The sequence below is a fragment of the Pleurodeles waltl genome, chromosome 9 (assembly GCF_031143425.1).
Source record: "Pleurodeles waltl isolate 20211129_DDA chromosome 9, aPleWal1.hap1.20221129, whole genome shotgun sequence".
NCBI lineage: Eukaryota > Metazoa > Chordata > Amphibia > Caudata > Salamandridae > Pleurodeles > Pleurodeles waltl.
In genome coordinates this window covers 995,454,193-995,477,266 of record NC_090448.1, presented here as the reverse complement: position 1 = coordinate 995,477,266, position 23,074 = coordinate 995,454,193, and the positions used below count along the sequence as shown (strand labels likewise).

General features: G+C 47.1%; 1 protein-coding gene across 1 annotated transcript in view; it reads left to right on the top strand.

Moving 5' to 3' along the window:
- MAPK1IP1L (mitogen-activated protein kinase 1 interacting protein 1 like) overlaps positions 1–20,260 on the top strand; it is a 169,884-nt gene extending 149,624 nt beyond the window's left edge. Inside the window, exon 5 of the mRNA XM_069208539.1 lies at positions 19,801–20,260. The gene's annotated coding sequence lies outside the window, so the exon portion shown is untranslated. The remainder of the gene's footprint in view (positions 1–19,800) is intronic.
- The last annotated feature ends 2,814 nt before the right edge of the window (positions 20,261–23,074 follow it).

Below are 23,074 nucleotides of genomic sequence, written 5' to 3'. Positions count from 1 at the left end.
AATTCATTTAAAGAGGCGTGTCCAAGATGGCGGCGAGCTAGGACGTGCCCGTCCGCGCTCCGCTGCCATGGCCCGCAAAAGTGCCTTTCGGCCCGGTGGGGGGAAGCCTGGAGGCTCCCCCCCGAATTGTGGGCACCCCTGGGGGTACCTGGCTGCTCAGCAGTGGCCCTGGTCTGAGCCGCGCCGATCCCGCAGGGAAAACGGAGATCGGCCCTGGAGTCGGGGCGGGGCTGCGGAGCGGCGCGGCGCGAGAGGCGGCCTGGGCCGAGAGAAGGGCTTTCCCCCAGCAGACTGGTGAGCTTGGCGCCGGTGGATTGGGGGGCATAGGGGACTCACTCTGGGCCACTGGAGTGACTGGACCGCGGAGTGGGCCTCGGCCCTCAGATGTCTGAGCGCCCTTAAAGAGAAGGGTGCTCCCGCCCGTGGAATTGGACTGGGGGCTGCAGATCGGCGCTCTCCACCCTAGTGCCTATGAGGGGGGCTGCGTAGAAGTTTGAGGCCCCAACAGATGACAAGGGGCCCTGCTGCCTGGCCCCAATACTGCCGCACTTCACCACCCAAACTGTAATCAAGAGTGGGCTCGCACACACAGTGGAAGAGGCAGCTGAGGCTGTTCTTTGGAGGTGGTGGCTGTCGGATGTTGGATTCGGGCGCGGTCCCTGGCATGGTGGCATTTGGTGGTCTGTCTCAGACGGAGACTTTGGAGGACCTGCAGGCTTGAGCTGGCGAATAGTGAGTAGGCCGGCGCGACATGGCGACGTCTAAATCCAAACGTGAGCGCTCAGTGAGGGACATGCTTGCTGGGCCACGCCTGACATCTGGGAGTATGGCGGAGTACTTACCTGCGGTGAGGACCCTGGAGAGTCGGGTGAAGACAGACCCAGATGAGAGTTCTCCCGTCACGAAGGGCTTTCTGACCTCCCTGTTTGATTCGCTTTGTGGCGATATCCAAGAGCTGCGTAGGGACATCTCACAGGAGGTGAAGGAGTTGCGAGGTGAGGTTACCTCCTTGGGTGAACGAGTATCGCAGCTAGAAGATGGTGAGGTCCCACGCGGTGAAGAAGTTTCTGGCCTGCAACAGGAGGTAGTACGCCTCCGAGAGCAGCAGGACCTCCTCCAGATAACGGTCGAGGATTTGGAGAACCGCTTGAGGTGACAAAATATTCATATTAAAGGTGCTCCGGTTGGTGCTGTAAAAAGAGAACATTGGGGACTACGTGGCGGACCTTTTTCGCTCTCTACTTGGTCCTGATGAGACTCATGAGGTGGTCCTGGATCGGGTTCATCGTGTCGGGCGTGCGGGCGGCCCTGGTGACCGCCCTCCGGACATTCTAGCCTGTCTCCATAATTTTGTTCTTAAAGAAAAGATCCTACAGCGGGCCCGCAACCTTCAACAGGTACTCTTTCGAGGGCATGAACTCCAACTACTTCATGATCTATCTGTGCGGACTTTGCAGAGGCGGAGAGAATTTAGACCAATCATGGATCACCTGCGAGCGTATAAAGTGTCCTATTCTTGGGGCTACCTGTTCCGCTTGGTTATAGGCTGGGAGGCGAGCAAGGAGGTGATCCGGCCAGTGGGGGGTCCCCCCCCCCTGTTGGTGGAGGAAAGAGAAAAGAAGGAAGCTGCAACGCCCAATGGCCTCGGAGCTGAGATCGGAGAGAGAATCTGTTTTGAACAGTGTGGCCGCCGGAACTTCAGTCTAGGGAGGGCCGCCGGGGGTGACCGGGATTGCTTCTGGCTGCGTTGCTAACAGCATGCTGACCGTGGAAGAGGGTCGGGGCGGCGGGGGCGATGGACCTGGTTACTCAACATGGTTGGATATAATGCCCCGTGGAGACTTCACCTCGTGAAGATGGATGACTGAGGACTTCTGTTTTCTATGCACCTGTTGTGCGTATTAGTTGCTTGTTGTTGGGTTTCCCTGCAATACTGGCTCCTTGTAGAGATACCCTTAGGTCTGGGTGTTGCAGATCTTTATGTGGGGGGTGGTCCTCTGTCGTGCTCCCTTCTCTTTTGCTTATTCCCCTCGGTATAGGATATGATCATTAAATGTATAAGCTTAAATGTTCGAGGGCTCAATAACCCTACCAAGAGGTTAGCCATCCTATCTGCTTTAGAGAGATCGGGGAGTCATATTTGTCTCCTGCAGGAGACACACCTTGTTTTCAAAGATACTTATCGTATGCGTTCTAAGTAGTTCCCCAGACAGTTCTGGTCTTCGCTACCATCAAAGCATGCAGAGGTGGGGTTACTTCTCTCACGCTCATTCCCTGGGGAAGTGATATCAAAATTGCATGAGGTTCCAGGGAGGCTTCTAGCAATGAGGTTTAGACTGGGGGGCTTCTCCTTCACTATTGCTTCCCTATATGCGCCTATCTCCCAGCTGGAAATCTTCCTAAGGCACGCTTTGACTCCGCTGCTCCAATCCCCTGATGGTGCTGTCCTGTTGGGGGGCGATTTTAATTTGGTGATGGACGGGGACCTGGATCGCTCAGGCCATCGGTATGGGCAGACGGGGTCTCTGTCGGATGCTGGTCGACAGTGGCTGAGTCAGTGTGGCCTGGTGGATGTGTGGAGGAGTGCGCATCCCACATTAAGGGATTATTCCTTTTACTCAGCAGCAACTAAAACATACGCTAGGTTGGACCTCTTTCTGGCAACACAGGAGCTTCTCCCCCGGGTTAGGGACTCAGCGATCGAGCCGCGAGCCCTGTCCGATCACGCCCCGGTTACAGTTGAAATTCATATGAACATGGTGCGGGTAGGCGCATCGGGGTGGCAATTTAGGGATTCGATGCTCCAGAATGGTGCAACGTTAGAGGCGAACCGAAGGGCAATAATAGATTATCTCAGCTTTAACGATGATGGAATAATAAGCATTGCGACGCTATGGGAGGCACTGAAGGCTGTGCTGAGGGGCGAGGTGATGTCGCTTTCTGCTAGGGACAATAAGGCAAGGAGCCGACTCAGGGAGGACTTAGAGCAGCGAGTGAGGGTCTTGGAGCGTTCGCATAAGCACACCGGTGCCCCTAGAATTTGGCGAGAGCTTGAGAAAGTGAGGAAGCAGCTGAGGAAGTTGGACTGGGACAGGGCAGAGTATGCTGTGGTCCGCCTTAAACAAAAGTACTATGCAGGAAGTAACAAGTGCGGGAAGCTACTGGCGCACAGGTTGAGAGCGAAGCGCGCGGCGTCAATGTTAAAAATGGTCCGCTCGCCCTCAGGAGCAGAAGCACATACGAGCGATCAAATAGCGGAGGCTTTTGCAGAATTCTATCGAGGTCTATATGGGCCCGAGGAGCCTGGCTCCTTAACTCCGGAATCTTTCTTAGAGGGTATAGCAATTACTCCCTTGACTGAAAAACCTCGCTAGACCAACCTATAAGGGCAGAGGAGGTCATATCAGCAATTGCACGGCTGCAGACCGGGAAGTCACCTGGCCCCGATAGTTTTTCGGCGCTCTTTTATAAATCCTTCTGTATAGAACTTGTACCCGTTCTGGTGCGACTCTTTAACTCCTTTTGTCAAACCGACGCCCTCACGCCTAGCATGTTAGACGCTACTATCGTGGTTATCCCGAACCCGGGGAAGAACCCTGAGGAATGCGCCTCATACAGGCCGATCTCCCTCCTTTATATTGATGCCAAACTATTTACTGGCATTTTGGCACACCGTCTCAACTATTATATGCCGGGGCTTGTGGATCCCGACCAAGCGGGATTTATACCGCATAGGCAGTGTAGTGATAATACCAAGGGACTGCTCCATCTGCTGGATAAAACTGAACGCTCTCGTAGGGAAGCGCTCTTCCTATCCATCGATGCTGAAAAGGCATTCGATAGGGTTCACTGGCCATACTTGTTTAAGGTGCTAGAGCGCTTTGGGCTGGGTCCTGGTTTCATGGCATGGATCCGCTGCATTTATCAGGCGCCTCGGGTGGCGGTTCGAGGTAATGGAACGCTCTCTTTGCCTTTCACGGTCCAAAGAGGGACCAGGCAGGGGTGCCCGCTTTCGCCCCTCTTGTTCGCGCTTCACATGGAGCCTATGGCGCAGAGGCTCCGGGACAACCCTCAGATCACAGGTGTGAAGTTTGGGGGGGATGAACATCTCATATCGTTATATGCAGACGACGACATCCTCACTTTGGCGGAGCCTACCACTTCTTTGCCAGCACAAATGGGTGTATTAGAGGAATTTGGACGGGTCTCGGGATTCCGGATGAACATGCTAAAATCGCAGGCTATGGGCAAGTTCATCAGTGCTGGCTGAGCATGAAAGGGACCTGAAGGCCCGATTCCATTTCATATGGTCTTCCTCGGGGCTTCCGTACTTGGGGATCGAGCTGGGCTCCACGGTCGCCCGCACGGCGTAGCTGAATTACGCGAAACTAATCCGGGAGGTGCAGCGTGACTTAGAGACATGGGGGAGACTCAAACTATCTTGGCTGGGCAGGGTGGCGGCAGTGAAGATGACCATTCTACCACATATACTGTATCTGTTTCAGGCGCTTCCGCTGGAGCCCCCGCCGCGAACGATAGCGACCCTCCAAGCGACGGTTCTAAGATTTATTTGGCAAGGGAAGGCGGCGCGGCTACCGCGAAAGGTGCTGTATCACCCTAAGCAGAGGGGCGGGCTTGCGGTCCCCTGCCTCCTCCGATACATCCAAGCAGCACAATTGCGTTTCCTCTTGGAATGGAGCTGACCGTCTTCTGAGAAGCATTGGTGCTTCATGGACCAGTCAGTGGCTGGCTCCCACATATGGAAGGAACCCTGGCTTAGGCGCCGACACAGAGCGCGGGGCTGTATGTTTTCCCCGGTCACGGAGTTTTCGATGCGGGTGTGGGATCGGGTGGCTTCCAGGACGGGCTTGACGACCTTCCCGTCCCCAATGACTCCCTTGGGCGCGAACCCTGATTTTGGTCCAGGCCTGCAGTCTGAGGCATTGCGTCGATGGTATGAGGGGGGCGGTAAAAGGGTGGGATATTTATTCGATGAGCAGGGGGTTATCCCTTTTGACCAGCTGAGGGAGACATATGGCCTAACCGAGGCCGATAGGATGACGTATTATCAAATACGACATTGGGCCCTGCTTCCAGCCAACAGGACATTAATAGACAGGCCGTTAACACCGTTTGAAAAATGGATTCTAATGAAAAAGGGCGATAAGCGCGTGGTTTCTGAGCTCTGTGCTCTCTTGCGGGGGGAGGCCCGCCCCAGACTAAGGGTCAATTGAGATGGGAGAGGGAACTGGGGAGAGAGCTATCGGAAGACGAGTGGGAGAGTATTTTCTATAGGGCGCACCACACAGCTTACAATGCTGCAGGCACAGAGACAACCTACAAAGTGGCCTCTTCCTGGTATTACACCCCAGCAAAGAATCCACGCATGGGATCATGATAAATCTAGTCTTTGCTGGAGGGTGTGTGGAGGAGGGGGGTCGCTTGTGCATTTATTATGGCACTTTCCCAAATTATGTCGGTACTGGAAGAACATAATAGATACAATTGACACAGCTTTTGACACTCAGATCCTTAGATTCCCTGCGTATATCTTGTTGGGCCTTCCCAACCCTCTCACTTTTCCCCTGAGATCATTGAAGGGACGGCAGATGGCCTTAGCTTTGAATGCTGCAATACAGCTGTTGCTATCCGTCTGGGGGACTGAGCAGATCCCAACAACGGTCTCATGGCTACACAAACTCTGGTTTATCCTCGCTATGGAAAAGCTCACCCTGACTTCTCAGCAGCGGAGCGGGGACTTTAAAGAACTTTGGCAACCATACTTACGAATTCTATCTGGGGAGTTCTCAGAATTGACATGTCAGACTTACTTGAGGGTTCTGAATTTGAACTGAGTGATGGGAGCGAACCTTTAGGGGGTGTATACATAGGACCAGGACTATATTGTAAAGGAGCCTGGAACTGTTTGTTTCCCCTCAGCTGGCTGACAATACAAAAATCAAAGTTGTATTTTGTATTTAAGGTTTCTTTTTCTATTGTTGCGCATGAAGTAAGCTAGCTATGAACCTAATGGTATCACTTTGATGTGTTGCGTATGCGATGTTCTATAATTGAAAAGTCAATAAACAGATTTGATCCATAAATTCATTTAAAGAATGAAGCTTGTGATAATTTTTTTTTTTTTTTTCTTGTTTTATGTCAAAATTGTTATTGTTTTAAATAACTAAAAACATTAAGATTTATTACTTACTTAAGGATCAATATGATACTAAAAATTGTTAGAGGCTTGTTACACTCTTGAATGCACAAGTGACTTTAGTTGTCTCCTAGATTATGCACTTTCCTCCAGTTAATATAAAACGTATTGAAAGCCTTATATCTAGCATAAAACACCTGCTTCCACATCACTGGTCTTAAGAAGTGTAGCATTAGTTGTCCTAAATGATAGCATGTAAAGATGAATCCTCGGTAGCAGACCAGCGCCTTATGTTGGGTTTGGGAGCTGTGACACAGAGCTCACTACTTGTCCCAACAGCTAGTACCAACCATGCCGAGCTGTACTGCTGCTCCACACACAGATTCAATCGTATGGTGTGTGTAACTCTTAAAACATCTCAATTAAGGTTTTTCGGTGATGCTGACGTCTTACACCTTGCCCCCACATCATTAATTTTTCTTGATGTAGAATCCATCAGCCAGACAAGTATCTGACATTTTTGAACTGTCTCTCTCGCAACTTTGACACTCGCTCAATGTTGAAGGACTTGGTAAATTGGCAGATTGCCTCTGAGGGACCAGTGGTGTGGATCTGTGGCCGGAGCGGGTGGTAGGTGCCGCAGAGGTGTGGGCAAACCCTTCAGCATTCCATTTGCTGTGCCGACCACTCAGCTGGGACGATGCAAGACTCACTATGAAAAAGGTTTTTAGCATTAAACTACAGCTTAGCTCTGTTAGATATGTTTCTTTCAGGGTGTATTATTTGGCAAATAACCCAAAGAAAGAAGAAAACACCCCAACTTCATGCTATGGGTTCCAGAATGACCAGAATCCCCATTGAGTTCTGAATACAGAGCTGAACACAGAAAACAAGACAAAACCAGACCGAAAACAATACAATTGCAAACAACAAATAATCAAATACAATTTATTGAATAATGTCTAAATAGTATATATTAAATCTAATCAATTGATGAAACAATAGAAAAACTAACTGAAAAAACATAATTGAAGCCACCCCCTATATTAAAAGCCAAAGGAAATTCACAATCCTACTTGCTCAATCACACTCTAAAAATACACCTGAGTACCAAGAAAATTTTAAATAAAGAACGTAAAACAGCAATGTTTCTCCTAGTGATATTAATTAGAATTATAAACTGTAAATCAAGGAAATGGACGAAAAAAACAATATTCCTTTTTTACATTGATGTAAAGTCTCTTAGATTAATTGCTTTTATAGTTATGGTGGAACATCCATCCAATCCAGAATCTTCGTCCCAGTGTGTAGGTGCCGACGTACGTTTCGGTGAAGAGTGCCCTAAACAGGACACTCACCTGCATCAGGGTACACAACTGATTTAAATGCCAATAATGATCCCGGGGGGGACAATTGCAATTCTCATTTAAATACTTGCTGGGGGTTGCGTAACTAGTTAGCATGGAGGAGTCTCATTTGGCAAATAACACCTACACCCAGCACACAGGATTAGGGAAAAAACTAATTAGTTTGGTGTAAAGTGCTTTTTAAAACTGCCCTTTTTGCTCTCATTTTGTCATGTCCACAAGAGGATGCTGGTAAACCAAAGTTAAAGGAACACCTGGAGTAAAAACATATGGACCTACCTCTAAAGAGAGTATTCAGAACCTTGTGTATTGTGTTTAAACATTGTGTAAAACTGATTTAATTATTTTTCTTGTAAAGAAAGCGTTCTGGGATTCTTTCTTCACTGTCCGGAAAGAACAAACTGATGCTGAGGAGCAACTGCCAGTTTAATACATGATGGTATATGGTAGTTGCTAGCCCTTTAATTGAGCAGTGTACGTAGTCAGGTTTGCTGCCTTATCTGATCGCATTTTCCTTCATTTGCTGCTGTTTTCCATTGGCAACAAAATTAAGCTTTGTACTGCAGTGTTTTTAGTTTTTGTCAATTATTTTAAAAAGAAACGATATAATATTAAGAAAGTTAACCTGGGATAACATGTAGTGTTAGTATCCGCGTTTACAAATGTCAGCTTTCTATCATCCAGTGGTTTTTCAACATGGTCAGTAATGCAAATTAGAATTAGAGGTATTTCACTTTTTAGATCGAGCTTTCGAGACCTGTTGTTTATACCTTGTGGGCTTAAAGCCTGCCCACTGCTTTTCATTTGTTTGGTTCAGTGTCGTTTAAAAATCTTTGCTTGCTAGTGATCAGTCCTTCCTCTTTGTCCCTCCTTTTTCTCTTTTTCTTCCTCCCACTGAGCAGGGACCAAGTACTGTAGCTTTACGCTTTGCTTGTTTAGCTGTTTGTTTGGGGTACTGTTCATTTAATTCTTTCCTGCTCATGTTACACTGGGTCTGTGTTCAGATTCGGTGCCAGTATTTTATTTCATCTTTGCTCCTGCTCCCTTCTTCCACTGTTGTTGCCATGCTTCCTGAACCACCTGCTCTGTTGCGTGTTGCCCCGTTACTTGTTTTATCATCACAGCGCCCCTGCAGTACTTCATGTTTTACTATAGTGGCCACGTGCCTAACTTTTATCTACACTGGCGCCGCGCTTCATGTTTTACCACAGGGCCCGCCTTCATGTTTCATGTCGATTGTTGAGAAAGGCAGAGAAGGGAGCTTCTCTGTCTGCTCCGTATTCTTTAAAACTCCTGTCTCCCCTCTCATTCTTGAAGGCAGCAACATGCCCGCAGAAAAGTGGGAGGAGCTGCCTGCACACACACTGGGAAGAAGTGCAGCCGAGACCCATGCAGGAAGAATGATGGAAGGCAGTAGAAAGCTACTGTTCTCGGGAAGAGACAGTGTGCGCCACATGCAGACTGAACACAGTTGGAGCAATTTGTGTTGATGACGAGCATGGGAATCCCCGCACAGCTCTTTTGTGCTTGCAGCACGGCCGACTCTGACCAGTGAACACAAAAGAGGCCCCCTGCTGCATCATTGTATTCACTACCATCAACAAGGGTGACAAAAATCTCCTGGACCCAGGGCACTACCATAGCAAAGGCCGGCTCTGCAGTTCCGCTAACTGCTTAGGCACCCAGCCTTTAGATGATGTGCAGCTTCAATCCCTATGTCCCAACTTCTCAAATGGGGGAAAAAACTTTTACAGTGCACAACACCCTAACTCTGGATGCTCTTGTATATTGCCTACATTGATTTACAGTGTAAATTACACATAAACATGCATCACAGACACACATGCCTCTCTTCTCCCCCTGCTGCTCCTCTGCACCCTTGCCTTCCTCCTGAGCCACTGTGTACCCTCTCCTGCACGACAAGAGCTGCTCTGGCTGATTTTTGTCTTCTTTTCAAGTGCTGTTTCCTGCTGCCAGAAACAAAACTTCCAATCCCTTCTTGAGCCACTTACCGAAGCCCCCCTGTAAAGCGTTCTGTGAGCTGCAGGCACTGCATGCTTCCTCACGATCAGTGGGGCTCAGGCATGCATTCCCAGCCTACTTGGATGTCTGTAAATTAAAGGGAGCCTGGTCTCTAATTAGCCGGATGTTGTGTGCTTGTTTGTCATTCTGTTCGTCCTGGTTTCGTTTCCCTTTTCCTGCCAAAGGGATCTGGTTTATTATCAACAATGCAGTTTCAAGTTCTGACCCCGACCAGACTTTACTTCAGCTTCTTCAACTCTGGCAGCAATGCTGCATCCTCTTCCCCATCCCTTGTTTTGTGTTATTTAGTCTCATCCATTGGTTGCCTCTCTCTTCTCAAACTCATGTTGCTTTTTCTTGCTTGTTTTCTTCTTCTCCGATCCTCATGTTTGCTCTCCCTGGTTTGCTACTTTCCCCTCTTTCACGTGCTCCTCCATTGCCCTCAGTCATGCAATCTTAATATATTTTTATTTTATTTAATCTTAGAAAAAAGCTTTTTCATTACATTTCCGGTCCATTTTGGATCATAATTTAAACAAAAAAAGGGTAGCCACATCACATGAACACATGTTTGGATATAACTCCTTTTTTTAGGTTGAGCGCGCAAGAGTAAGTATTCTGTGGGCTCTTAACCACGCCCATCTTATGCCCATCACTTTTTGTGGGCTTGCCTTTCAAAAATCCCTTGATGTCATTGGTAAATGCTTTACATTTGCCCCACCTTGGGGCGGTTTTGTTACCACCTTACAGACTGACCCTGTTACATGGATTATTGCACGATTGCCGATATACTTCAGCATGGGCAAACTGTTTCTTTGGGGGGGTTTTTTGTGTCTCCCTTTCGTGCTCCATGGCAGCCATGGCGCTCACAGCGGAAACTCCATCGGCGGTATTAAAGGGCTAGTCACATTGTTACCTAATCAGAGTCATTTCTTTTGTCTCTCTCCTTCATGCTCCATAACTTTCACAAAAACACTTGCAATTGATAAATGCTTTACGTTAAAAAACAAAACAAAAAAAAAAACAGAAATGCTCAAAACTGCTATTCCAACACAGGTGGGGAGCCAATACTACAATATTCACTACACTGCACTCGCCTCATAATGCTTTGCAGGCCATTACTTTTAGAAAATATTATTGCTCATAACTCAGCCTGTGGTTGTCCTAGGACTATGGGACCACCACCAAAATGTTCACGACATTGTGCTTTTTCTGTCTACATCACCTCTTGGTCCCCAGAGTAGGTTAGTGGGGACCCCACAATAATAAAACCTCCCACCATTCAATGTCTGTTTAAGTTCTTTCATGGCTGGAACATTTTACAGCTGGGAGTAGGGCTTTACCGGTCTTGTTTGTAATAATAGTGCAGTAGGCCTGCTAGCCCTGAAAATGTATAATGCACTATGCCCTCTAGGGGCCAAATATATGGTTACACTGCATTACTTTCGCCATTTTCTTTTCATGTGGTTATGCCTTCTAGGGGCTAATTGTATGGTTACATGACCATGTTTCTCACAAGTGCTATTATTATTGTGGTGTCCTCTAAGGGCTGTTCTGAGCATTACAGTCAACGTACTACAATATTCTCAGGCACGTAAACTCGCCCTATAATGGTTTTCAGGGCAATAATTGTGCAAAACCTTATTGCATATAACCCAGCCTGTGGGTGGTGTTTCTAGATTAGTGTGGACCCCAAAATAATAACCTCCCCCACCATTCAGTGTCTTTTTTTAAGCGCTCTCATGGTTGTATATTTTGTTATACAGCTGGGATTAGTATGTGTTTTAAAGGCCTTGTTTGTAATTCCATTGCAGTTGGCCTGCTACCCCTAAAAATGTGTAATGCACTATGCTCCCTTGAGTCTAGATATATGGTTACACTGCATTACTTTGTCATTTTATTTTCATGTGGTTATGCTCTCTAAAGGCTAACTAACTATATGGTTGTTTCTTACACATGCTATTTTAATTGTAGAGTCCTATAGGAGCTGTTCGGAGTATTATAGTCTAATGCCAAAAGTTTATTCCTGATAAAGGTTTTTATTGGGTTTACATGATAATTGTGTATGTTTTATTAATCTCTCCATATTGCAATTACGCCCATGATTCAGGCCAACTTACCATCCATATTACACTATGACTGTTTGAACACTCTTGATATGTTTGGGTGACCTTTTTAAGTTTATTTCTCTCGTTACTCCTCCGTGGCTGTCTTGTGTCTTTTTTTTTTTTTAGGAATAGTGTTAGTCAGCCAGCAACTCTGATGGTGGGGTGGTGAAAGTGGTATTCGAGTGGAATTAGCATTGCAGATTTAAATTTGGATACTAAATGGCAACATTTTAATTTTTGGCTGCAAATAGAGGAAGAAGGTAAATGGAAGCGCTTTAGTTATATGCAGGGCTACTGGAATTATGTGGCAGGAAAAGACCAAATTATGAGGCAGGATTGACCAATTTATGTGGCAAGAAAACGCCAGTTATGAATTTACAACGTCAGTAGCTCTAACTCAAGCAAATGCAAGACCTATAGTATTGCAAATGCTTGTTATTATTTAGTTAATGCTGTATAGCATGAACTACAGGCATTGGCAGTGCCAATAGGTCGCAAAGGCAAGTGCTATTGACTTTGCAAATGCTTGACATCCAGTTGATTCCGCAGAGGCAGCAGACTTTACTCATTTGAAGCCCTCTGCACAAGCTGCAGTCAGATAATTAGTTTGGCTCCGGAAACATGGTGGACAATGTGAATCACTTTTGTTCTTTATTGCCAGCGCTCGCTAGCAGAGACATGAAATTCTCAAATGTCGGTCTCTGCTCATGTCTGGGAGTTCAGTAATGGACAACAGCCCTCTGGCTGGTAGTGTAAGCTGTAGGTGTACGGCTCAGTGTTAGCTTTGGACATTACTTGTTTTTGGTAGTGGCAGCACTGGCTGTATTGCTCAGAGCTTGTAGCTTTTGCACTGGCCACAACACAGCTTATTGGTGACAGTGTTGGTAGGGCACATAATTCACCGGGCCTACAGTGTTGGCATCGGGCACTCCACAGAGCAAAAGCTGTTCAGGGCGTACAGTCTTAGTATTGAGCACCTTGCTGGTAGTGTTTACTGCTCAGGGTCTACAATGTTAGCATCTGTCATAACACTTATTGGTGGCAGTGTTGGTAATGAACATATTGCTCAGGGCGAACAGTGTTAGAAAAGGGCACACTGCTGACAGCGCACATGCTGCTCAGGGCCTTTAGTGTTGGCATCTGTCACACTGTTTTCTGTTGTCAGCGTTAGTAGGGGGTGCAGTGTTTTTGTACATGTTGCTCATTTCCTGCTGCAGCGTCAATAGTAGATATATTGCTCAGAGCATAGTTTAGCATTGGGTGCTTAGCTTGCAGTTTTAGGATTGCATATACTGCCTATGGTCTGCATTACAGTACTAGCATCATGCTCATTGCTTATTGGTGGCGATGTTAGCAGTGCAGAACTGTTCAAGATGTTCATTATTAGCATTGGGCACATTGCTCACTGCTGGCAGTAGCAGCAGTATATATACTGCTCAGGGCTTAGAGTGGCAGCATTGCTCACACTTTTTGTTGCTGGGAATGTAAGCAGTATCTATAATGTCCAGGGATTTCATGGTTTACAGTGCTTTCTTTGGGCACGCTGCTGACAGTTGGTAGTATATACTTCTGAGGGCTTGTAGTTTTTTTTTTTTTCGTGAAGCGCATTCTTGGATATACTGTGGCCACCTTGATGCACACTTGCACAGCGGGGATGGCGCATGCCCGCTAATGCATCATTGTGCTTTTTTAAAGTTTTTTTGGGTCCGGCATCAGCAGTAACTATTTTTTTTGCCGATGCTGAACGGTATTGCAAAAAAAGTATTAGCAAAGCCAATAGGTGAGACTTATTGGCTTTGCAAATGCTTGTTTTTCTTGCCATGTTTTCTTTACAACTCTCCTCTGCTACCTGCAGTGACATCTGGCCCATTGTACAGAATGAAGTGTTACACCTTTAGATGGACTGAGAAAAAGCCCTGAAGCTATACGAAGGAGGAATTGTCTGGACAGGCTACAAGTGTATGTGGGCTACCACATTTTTAGTGTATTTTATGCTGTGAAAGTGTTCCTGTTCTCCAGTTCTAAATGGGGGCTAGGAGGCTACTGGAGTGCAAGCGTGCCAATGGGAGTAACTTTATTTTCTCTTGTAAGTGATTGCATACTGAGAGGTCCTTGATGTTTTCAGTGAAGTTGATTAGTGTGAGTATTGCTTTAGTTATTGTACTATATAGTTTTTATTCAGATCACCTTTATACACGGTTTAGCACAGCTTGTAAAAAAGGGGAACAGTAATATACAGAAAAGTTCCATTTGGTGTTATCTGTTGAAGAATCCACGACAAAGCTTTCTGTGTGTTAGTACATTGGAAGGGAATAGCCTACTGAGATAATAGATGAGAATGTCTGAGGTAACAGTATAAAGCTAGCACAAGTAAAAGCCAAGATGGATATTTGTAACTATTTTAACCAAAATAAGTGTACAGATGGAACATGATATTGGAAGCCTTTTTACAACAGGACATCTAAAGCTCATGTGATAGACTTCTAGCTGCAGATTCTTTACCTTTGAATTCTCCCCAGGTGCCAAACTGGATCTGGAAGATTTTTGTGAGCAGTACCTCTGCGCACTGTTAGCTGGTGTTGATCAGCTCCATCTGCGTCATCCACACTGGATATGACATTGTGGGTTCTATATAGGCACCACCCAGGCACGCTCTTTCTGTGCCAGCTAAGCGCTAATCTGGAGAGCGCTACCCCTCAGTCAATTTTTGACTGGCTTTTCTAATTTTTATTATTTTATTTTTTTGTGTGTGTTTTTCGAGATTTACTCCTAGTGAGGGACATTTTCTAAGAAGACAGGATTAAAGCCCTGTGGGTCACGTCTTCAGGCGATGTCTGACAGATCATCACCTCGTGTCTTTGGTGTCTGGAGCGCAACCACAACTCGGTTGTGCTCCGAATGCCAGGTCATGCCTCCAAAGGCTTTGAGAGACTGGCCCCTGAAGCTGATGGTGGGCCAGTAATCGACTCCGCAAAGTCGAGAGCCTGGTCGAGAGGAAAGTCCCGGGATTGGTTGCAGAGTCCGCCGTTGTCGTTGTCCCACTCCAGGTCCTAGCCGATTGGGTAAATTGAGGCTCAAGAAAAAAAATCCAAGGAACCGAAGCGCTCTTCGACTTCTCCTAATCCGTCGGCCAACAAGATGAGGGAGTGTCAACGCTCTAGGCCTCGTTCTGCTGAACCTTCACCTGGACCGATTCTGCACCTCCCTGAATTTCTGGGAGCTCTGCCTAACTCTGAGAGCTCTATGAGGCCCTGTGCCCCATTGGTGGGAAGCCTGACCCCACTGGAGTGCCCTCAGGTCCCGCAGAGTCGGAGGTGGCTCTTCCGGGCTCTGCACAGGCGGCTTTAGCTTCCAGGGATCCAGTCCTGGATCTAGATTGGCACCAGTTGTGCCACCCTGACGCCAGTCCCAGCGCAGACGCTCCTGGTGCCATCCAAGCCCACGGGCGGTGCCATCTCCATTATGATTGCTGACTCCAACACAGAGCCAGATGGGCCTCGTACAATGCTGGCAGGAGCTTCAAATCCTTAGTCCTTTTTCTATGGGCTAGTCTTCGGTGATGAATGGGAGGGTTCACTGGACCCTTTAGAATATCAGCCCCATGAAGAAATTGACTAGCGTGATGACTTGGAGAAAGCCAGCAGACTAGACCAACATAGCATAAGAAGCTCCCTTTTCCAGAAATGTGGCAACGGAGAAGGGAGCTTCCTATGCTATGTTGGTGAGGAGACGTCCTACTGCATAGCTGATTCAAACACAACACAGGGGCTCCTGTGAAAAGGACGATTGCCAGGCGCCATCGCCCCCCACAAGGGGTCCCAAGTTACTTAATGCAGCACCCCACCCCTGAGAGCTTGGTGGTCCAAGCCTGTACCTCCCTTGGTGCGTTCCCTTCCGCTCCCCTGGATAGGAAATCCAAAAGGTTGGACTTAATTGGGAAGAAGATGTTTTCTTCTGTCAGCCTTGCATTGTGGTCCGTGAACACCGCATGCCTTTTGGGCTGTTATTCCCACACATTTCTACTCTTCTAGACTGTTGACGACGGGAGACACGCAGCAAACTTAACAATTAGTTGCACACTGGACAAGACCAAGTCGCTAGGTAGAGTGCTTTGACAGTGGCCCTGGGCCGCCATGCCTGGCTGAGGATGTCTGCCTATTTGGGAGATGCCCAAGCTTCTTTGATGGACATGCCCTTTGATGGTATTTTTCTCTTTGGATACGAGACAGATTCTGCACTTAAAGAATTGTTGGGCTACAGCCAGATCCTTGGGCCTCACGGTGGCCTCTCGTCCGCCCCAGTCTGCCTTTCGCCACTTTCGTGGCTACAGAAAGGGTCTCCAACCACGCCCACAGTGCCATGCATGCTGCCCAGGCTCTGCAAAGCCAAGGGTACGGGACCCACTGATCTTGTGGGTCTGTGGGCCAGCGACCTGGTCAGGCTGCCCCAAACTCCCTTCCCACCCATTAGCCCTAACCTTCCTAGTCTGACTCACCCCCACCATTGGCCAGTTGGAGGTAAGAATCTCCATCACCTACTCCGCTGGGCAATCCATTATTTCAGACAGGTGGGTTTTGCAGATACTCTGAAGGGGCTACTCCCTCCCCTTCAAGATTACCCCTCCATCCATGCCACCCTCCTACGATTGGATGACGGAGGATCATTTGTCTATTCTCCATGAGGACATTACAGCTGTCTTGGCCAAGAGAGCCATAGAGAGGTTGGCTGTGGTTACAGTTCCCTCTACTTTCTGATTACCAAAAAGGACAAGGGTCTTCGCCCTATCCTAGACCTTTGGTCCCTCAATCTCTTTCTCAAGGAGTTCAAGATGCTCACATTGGCTCTGGTTCTATCTGCCCTGGACCCAGGTGTTGGACTTGCAGGATACTTACTTCCATATCCCCTTCCTACATGCCCACAGACGTTACCTGTGGTTTATGTTAAGCCACGCGCACTTTCAGTTCACTGTGATCCCCTTTGGCCTTACCAGCACCCCTCAGGTGTTCACCAAGAAGATGGCGTTAGTTGCAACTCATCTGTGGAGATTAGAGGTTTCAGTCTTCCCCCTTCTTGACGACTGGCTTTTGAAGGCGGGCTTGTCCCAGGCTTTTGTCTCCTACTTCCAGACTGCATCAGGCCTCCTGCATTTGCTGGGGTTCACTATAAACATGCCAAAATCACACCTGACTCCCTCTCAGACACTCCCTTTCATCAGAGATGTTCTGGAAACAGTGCAGTTTCGAGCCTACCCTGCCATGCGGCCAGTCCAGGATATTCAGGCTGCGATATCGATATTACAGCCTCTGTCCTGAATTTCCGAGAGAATGACTCTGAGGCTGCCGGGCCTCATGGCCTCCTGCATCATCCTGCTGGTGACATGCCAGATTGCATATGCGGGCTCTGCAGTTGGACTTTGAGTTCCAGTGGGCGCACCATCAGTGGATTCTCTCTGACAAGCTACAGATCTTGGAAGGAACTGTGAAAGATCTGCAGAGGCGGTTAACAAACCACAACTGGGTCAGAGGCAGATCCCTCTCTCTTCCCCAACCAGATCTAACAGTAGTGACACGTGTCACTTCTGGGATAAAGCAGCCATCTGCTAGAGGTGGGTGACACATCTGATCTCCAGTGGAAATGAGCCTCTACAGGATCCTGTTGGAGCTCCGTGCGATCCGGCTGGCATTGAAAGCCTTTCTTCCCTCTATCAAGGGAAAGATGGTGCACGTGTTCAGGCACCACCTCCGCCATGTGGTACTGCAACAAGCAGGGCAGGGTGGGATCATGGTACCTTTGTTAAGAGGCTCTGCGCCTCTGAATGTGGTTAGAGCAGCAGAGCATATCCCTGGTGGTTCAACATCTGGCGGGCTCTCTGAATGCCAGAGCGGACAAACTCAGCTAAAAATGTCTAGCGGATCATGAATGGCATCTCCATCCATAGGTGGCGTAAGGTCTCTTTTAACAGTGGAAAAAGCCAGGGTTAGATCTGTTCCCATCTGCCAAGAACACGCAATGTCATCAGTTTTGCACGTTGGAGTTTTCAAGGCGACAATCACTGAAACGATTTCTCCCCAAGTGGAATTCATGCCGTTGGTACGCCTTTCTGCCCATACCACTCCTATCCAGAGTTCTCAAGACGATCAGCAACAACCAGGCCCAAGTAATCCTTGTGGCTCTGGACTGGGCACAGAGAGTCTGATATCCATGGCTGCTGAGTATATCCATCGATCCTCTGGTCAGATTGTCCCTTCCAAACCTGTCCCCTCTCCACCTTCTTGCATTGAGACTCAACAGTGGCATTTGACAGCTTTTGAAGTTCGTCCCGAGGTCTGTAACATTATCTTGGCAGCCAAGCGTCACTCTGCCGAAACTGTATGTGCCGGTCATTGGCGGAAATTAGTGTTATGTTGCACAGACAAGTTTAACCCCCTTTCTCTCCTCTCTCTGGTTGTTTATTCTTTCTCTTGCCCAGCAGAGCTCTGATCTGGACACTCTTAAGGGATATTTGTCTGCTATTTCTGTTTTTTTGCGGTTGCCTGATCAGCGTTCTTACATAGGTTCCTCAAAGATCTTACACATCTTTTCCTCCATCCCCATTCGTTATACCTCAGCGGGATCTGAATTTGGAACGGACTCTTTTTGAGCCGCCCTGCTTTTCTATCTATCCTGATAAAGTGGTGCTCCTCACTAGGGCCTCTTTTCTGGCAAAAGTTGACGGGCCTACACAAAAGGGTGTGACCATCACCTTGCCTACTTTTCATGCACCTCCACATCCTTCTAAGGAAGAGAAGAAACTCCTCCACCTGGACCCAAAAAGAGTGCTGGCGTTCTACCTTGATCGTAAAAAAGAGTTCTGGGTGGTTGATAAACTCTTTGTAGGTTATATGGTTGTGAAGAAAGTTTGGGCCGAGCAGATGCGGATCATCTCCATATGGGTCATACTTTGCTTTAAGATGTGCTATGCACCGGCCAAAAAGCAACCCCCTGAGGGTGCGAGTGCTCATTCTACCCAAGCTAAAACTGCATCCACTGCGTTGGCACGAGGAGTTCTAGTCCTTGACATCTGTCAGGCAGCAATGTGGGTATCTTTGCACATGTCTACCAAATGCTACTTCCTGGACAGGCAGGTCCGTAGGCATGGGCACTTTGCCTGTTCGGTCCTGCAGGACTTTCTAATCCGAAATTGATTCACAAACTCACCTTCAGGGATGGTATTTCTTGTTTATCTTTTTAAAGGTAGGGAATTTGCAGCTAGAAGTCTCCATCAGATGGACGAGTTACTTACCTTCGGTAATGCCTTCTCTGGTAGACTGTATTTAGTTGCAAATTCCTTACTGACCTACCCATCCTCCCCACTCTGCAAAATGATTTCTAGGGCCAGGGACTCCCCTTTTAGGACCTTAGTTTTGAGGTATCAGAAGCCAGTGTTCTTAATGGCTCTGCACTTCTGGCATGGAAAGTTGGGAAAAGAAACTGATGTCTGCGCGCCTGGTTAGCACCTATATAGAAGCTGCATTGTAGTATTTGGCACGGACAGCAACAGACGCAGAGCCAATTAATGCCACCTGACATTGCGCAAGGGTACAGCTCACAAAAATCTTCCGGATACAGTCTTGAAAATTTGAGAATTTAAGTTAAGGAATCTGCAGCTAGATAGTCTCTACCAGACACGGTGTTACCAAAGGTAACGTGTCCATCTAGTACTCTTAATTCCTGAACAACAGTAAGTGTCGCTAAACATGAATATTCATAGGTTTTCTTCCAAATCTTGATTTTTATGATTGGAAAAAACCTTAATTCTTTTGAAGGTTACATAAAATCTGGCAGCCAGAAGTGTTTGTTACTTTAGAAGGTATACCCCCAAAAGCTGTAATTTTTTTTCTTTGCTAACAAATTACGTAAAAATGATGACAGCATAAATAAAACCTATGGAATGGGTAGTGTCCACATTTTCCCTCTCGGAGTCCAAATTTGGGGCAGGTATTTTTTTTTCTCTCTTGTACATTACTGCTTTTATGAGTTAATCTACCACTTACGTTCTGAGTGATGACGCGTTACCAAATGTATACAGAGAAATAATATTGAAATTGTTGATCTTTTCACAACTCTGTTTAACCTATACTAAAAGAAAATATTTTTCTTCTTTCAGATTTGCTTTTTTGTGAAATTGGAATTTGCTTCACTGTAGCAGTAACAGTCATTTTCGGTGCTCTTTGTAAACCCTAAATGTTTCGACCAATTGGAGTACGCTAAATGTGAATATTTTTCAAGTTATCACTGCGGCATTCTGCTACTTTTAGACCCTAAACTGCTTCTTTTGACTTCTGATGTGTATTTCTGCTGCATTACAAAGCGCCAAAATAGCCATTATGGTTGGTCTTGCTTGGAGATTGGCATAATGCATTTGTAATATATTGTGTAGAAAGTCACGTATTATAAAATATAATTTTATGACTTGACACTATTTTTATTACTAAAGCCAATACATGTATTGTTTACTGTACTTAATCATCTGTAGTGGCAGGCTCTAAATAGAAAGTATATTAACATATGAAAAACTTTGTGGTTTGCATTTGTATAATAAAAAATTAAATATTTTCTTGAAAGCTTTTGACGTTTATGAATGTTTTTAGGTAATTATTTTTCTAACTGTCCTCAGCTATACCATTGTCATCCTCTGATCACTCATCCAAGAGCGCACCGCTATTTGGTCTCATTCCAAACAGATTTACCAATCAAAGAGACATAGATTGAGTCTTGTCTTAGCCCATGTTGCTGGATGAATACAAGCTACCGTCATTGGTGCCTTCTCAGTATGAATCTTACTACCAATACAAAAGGTTCTGTCAAAAATTGTGCTCCCATGCTTTCTAACTCTGCCACACCAACTTAGGCTAGGTGATAATGTAGTGAATCATAGTTAATTCAAGGAGGATGTGACCAGTGGCTGTCCAATATGGTTGTGACTTTTCGGAGTTTCATAAAAGGGCCCAATTGTTGTCCTCAGGAACAGCTTGGGAGGTGGCTAGAGACCTCCGGGGTGTAACACATGCTTTAGATGTTGTGCGGTAGAACTTGATCGAAGACATTGCATCCTGATCCCTTTCATTTGGGTTTCTTCCTGGGTTCTTTATAAACCATACAGATGTCTCCTAAAATTGGTCACCAGGAGTCAGGAAAGGATATGCTCTGAGAAAATGCTGTGACAGCTGAGAGGACGGTCTGACCAGCAGAGTCTGATGACTGAATAGGTCCAGGAAAAAGTAGAAAGGAGAGTGGATTTTTGGGGAGCCTGGCAGCCACAGCACAAGGGTTATCCACTTTTAGGGGTCTTTTGACAGACTTTTTCTCTTAACTGAATGGAAAGTTTGAGGATTTTGACTCTCAATGCAGGGTGACCACCTTCCAGTGCTCAGACTCCCATTGGACATACAGCCTGAGTTCCTAGTAGTGGAGAGGTGAAGCACTCAGAGCCAAAAGCGGGTAAAATACAGCATCTAGTATGGTTACTATACAAGATCCTTGATAAAAGCTGCAGTGCAGAATGAAATGTGAATAGTAGTATGATGGTGATTCTGAAAGTACAGGAGTGGAACTGCAATCTGCATGTAGCAATTATACTGGAAACTGTGCAATTTGAGGACAGCTGCTTTTCCCTGATCTCAGTCCAGATATCTTATTCAGGACGAAGAGATTTTCTGACCAGAAGTGTCTAGTAGGAAGCTGGCCTGGTGTGTGGTGAGCATCTATGGTGTTATCACCTTATACCAGGTCCAGGTATCCCCTATTAGTGAGGTGTAGACAGTGTCTAGGAAGCCAGGGCTCTCTAGAGGTAGCTGTGGATGAGCAGCCAACACTTCTCTAGGAGACATGCAAAGCTTATGCAATATCACTACAGCCACACAGTACTTACACCCATGAAAGAACTACATAGTGTTACAAAAATAAAGGTACTTTATTATGGTAACACAATTACTAAAATACTGTATAGGCAATACTCCACTAGGAGATGAGTAAACACACTATTATATGCACATTAGAGGTCAGGGATTGGCATAGAAAGCAATAGAAAACAGGGAAATAACAGAAAATGATGGGAACCCTAGGGGGAGACCAAACCATATACTAAGTAAGTGGAATGAGAAAGTCCCCCACCCAAGGGAGTGGAATCTGTAGAGGGGGCTGGAGGAACCAGGAACCCCAAAAGGTAAGTACCAGGGTGCACCCAACGACCAGGAGGAAAGAGTTAAGTACCTGTTTTTTCCCCAAACCCACAGGTAAGCTATGGAAAAGGACTGTGCAAGACCCAAGCATGACTGCAAGAAACCAAAGGTGGATCCTGACAGAAGAGGATCTGCAAATGAAGGAGACGGAGTCCAGATCGAGCTGTAGTGTCCACTTAAGGCAGGGGCTACTACCCACCCTTTTGGAGTCCCAGGACCAGGTCAACAGTGAAGACAAGGAGTCAGCTGTGCAGCACGGGAGCAGGAGAAGAGTTCAAGAAGTAATAAGTAATGCACATAATGTCCCACGTCGGAAGAAGAGTTGCAGTCAGTCAGTGGTGTGGAAAAAGACACCAACAAGCCTTGGCAAAGGCAAAAGTGGTAGATGAAGAGTTGCAGAGCTGCCGGGGACCATTAAGGTCCAGGGGGACTCAACCCAAGGAGGGGAATCCCAGGTGACTCTCAGCAGTGAGGAGAGTCAGAAGAAGAGGAGGCAGCCCCCACAAGCAACTCGCAGGCACAGGAGTCACAGTGAGGCCCACTCATCACGTCGCTGGAGCAGTAGGCAGGAGACTGTGCTTTGCAGGGAAGAGTGCTGGAGGCCGGGGCTACACAGTGCCTGAAGATCCCTTGTTAGAAGAACGAACAAGCCTTGGTAGCTGAAAGAGTTGTGCCCACAGGGGTACAGCTGGTAGAGAGGACCCAGGGGGCCACTCCAGACCACCACCTGTGATGCAGGATCCACGCAGTTCCGGAGGAGAGAGGATCCACGCAGCTGGTCATCATTACAGTAGGTGCCTGCGGATGCAGGGGAGTGACCTCCTCACTCCAAGGGAGATTCCTTCTTGCTTCTTGTGCAGACTGAAGACTAAACGCCCTCAGTGGATGCACAGCCAGGGAAATGTTGCATTTGCTGGAAGGAGACGCAGAAACAATGTTGCAAAGCCGAGCCGTCGCTGGAGTTGCAGATTGTCGGTTCCTGAAGGGTCCAGTTGCAGTTCCGGTGGCCAGAAGATGAAGTAAACGATGCAGAGGAGTCCTGCTGGGATCTTTCACATCGAATCTGAAGACCCACCCTGGAGGGAGACCCTAAATAACCAAGGAAGAGGGGATTGGTCACCTAGCAGGGTGACCACTTATCAGGAGTGGGCTGTGACGTAACCTGCCTGACCTGGCCACTCAGATGCTCCCAGGGGCCTC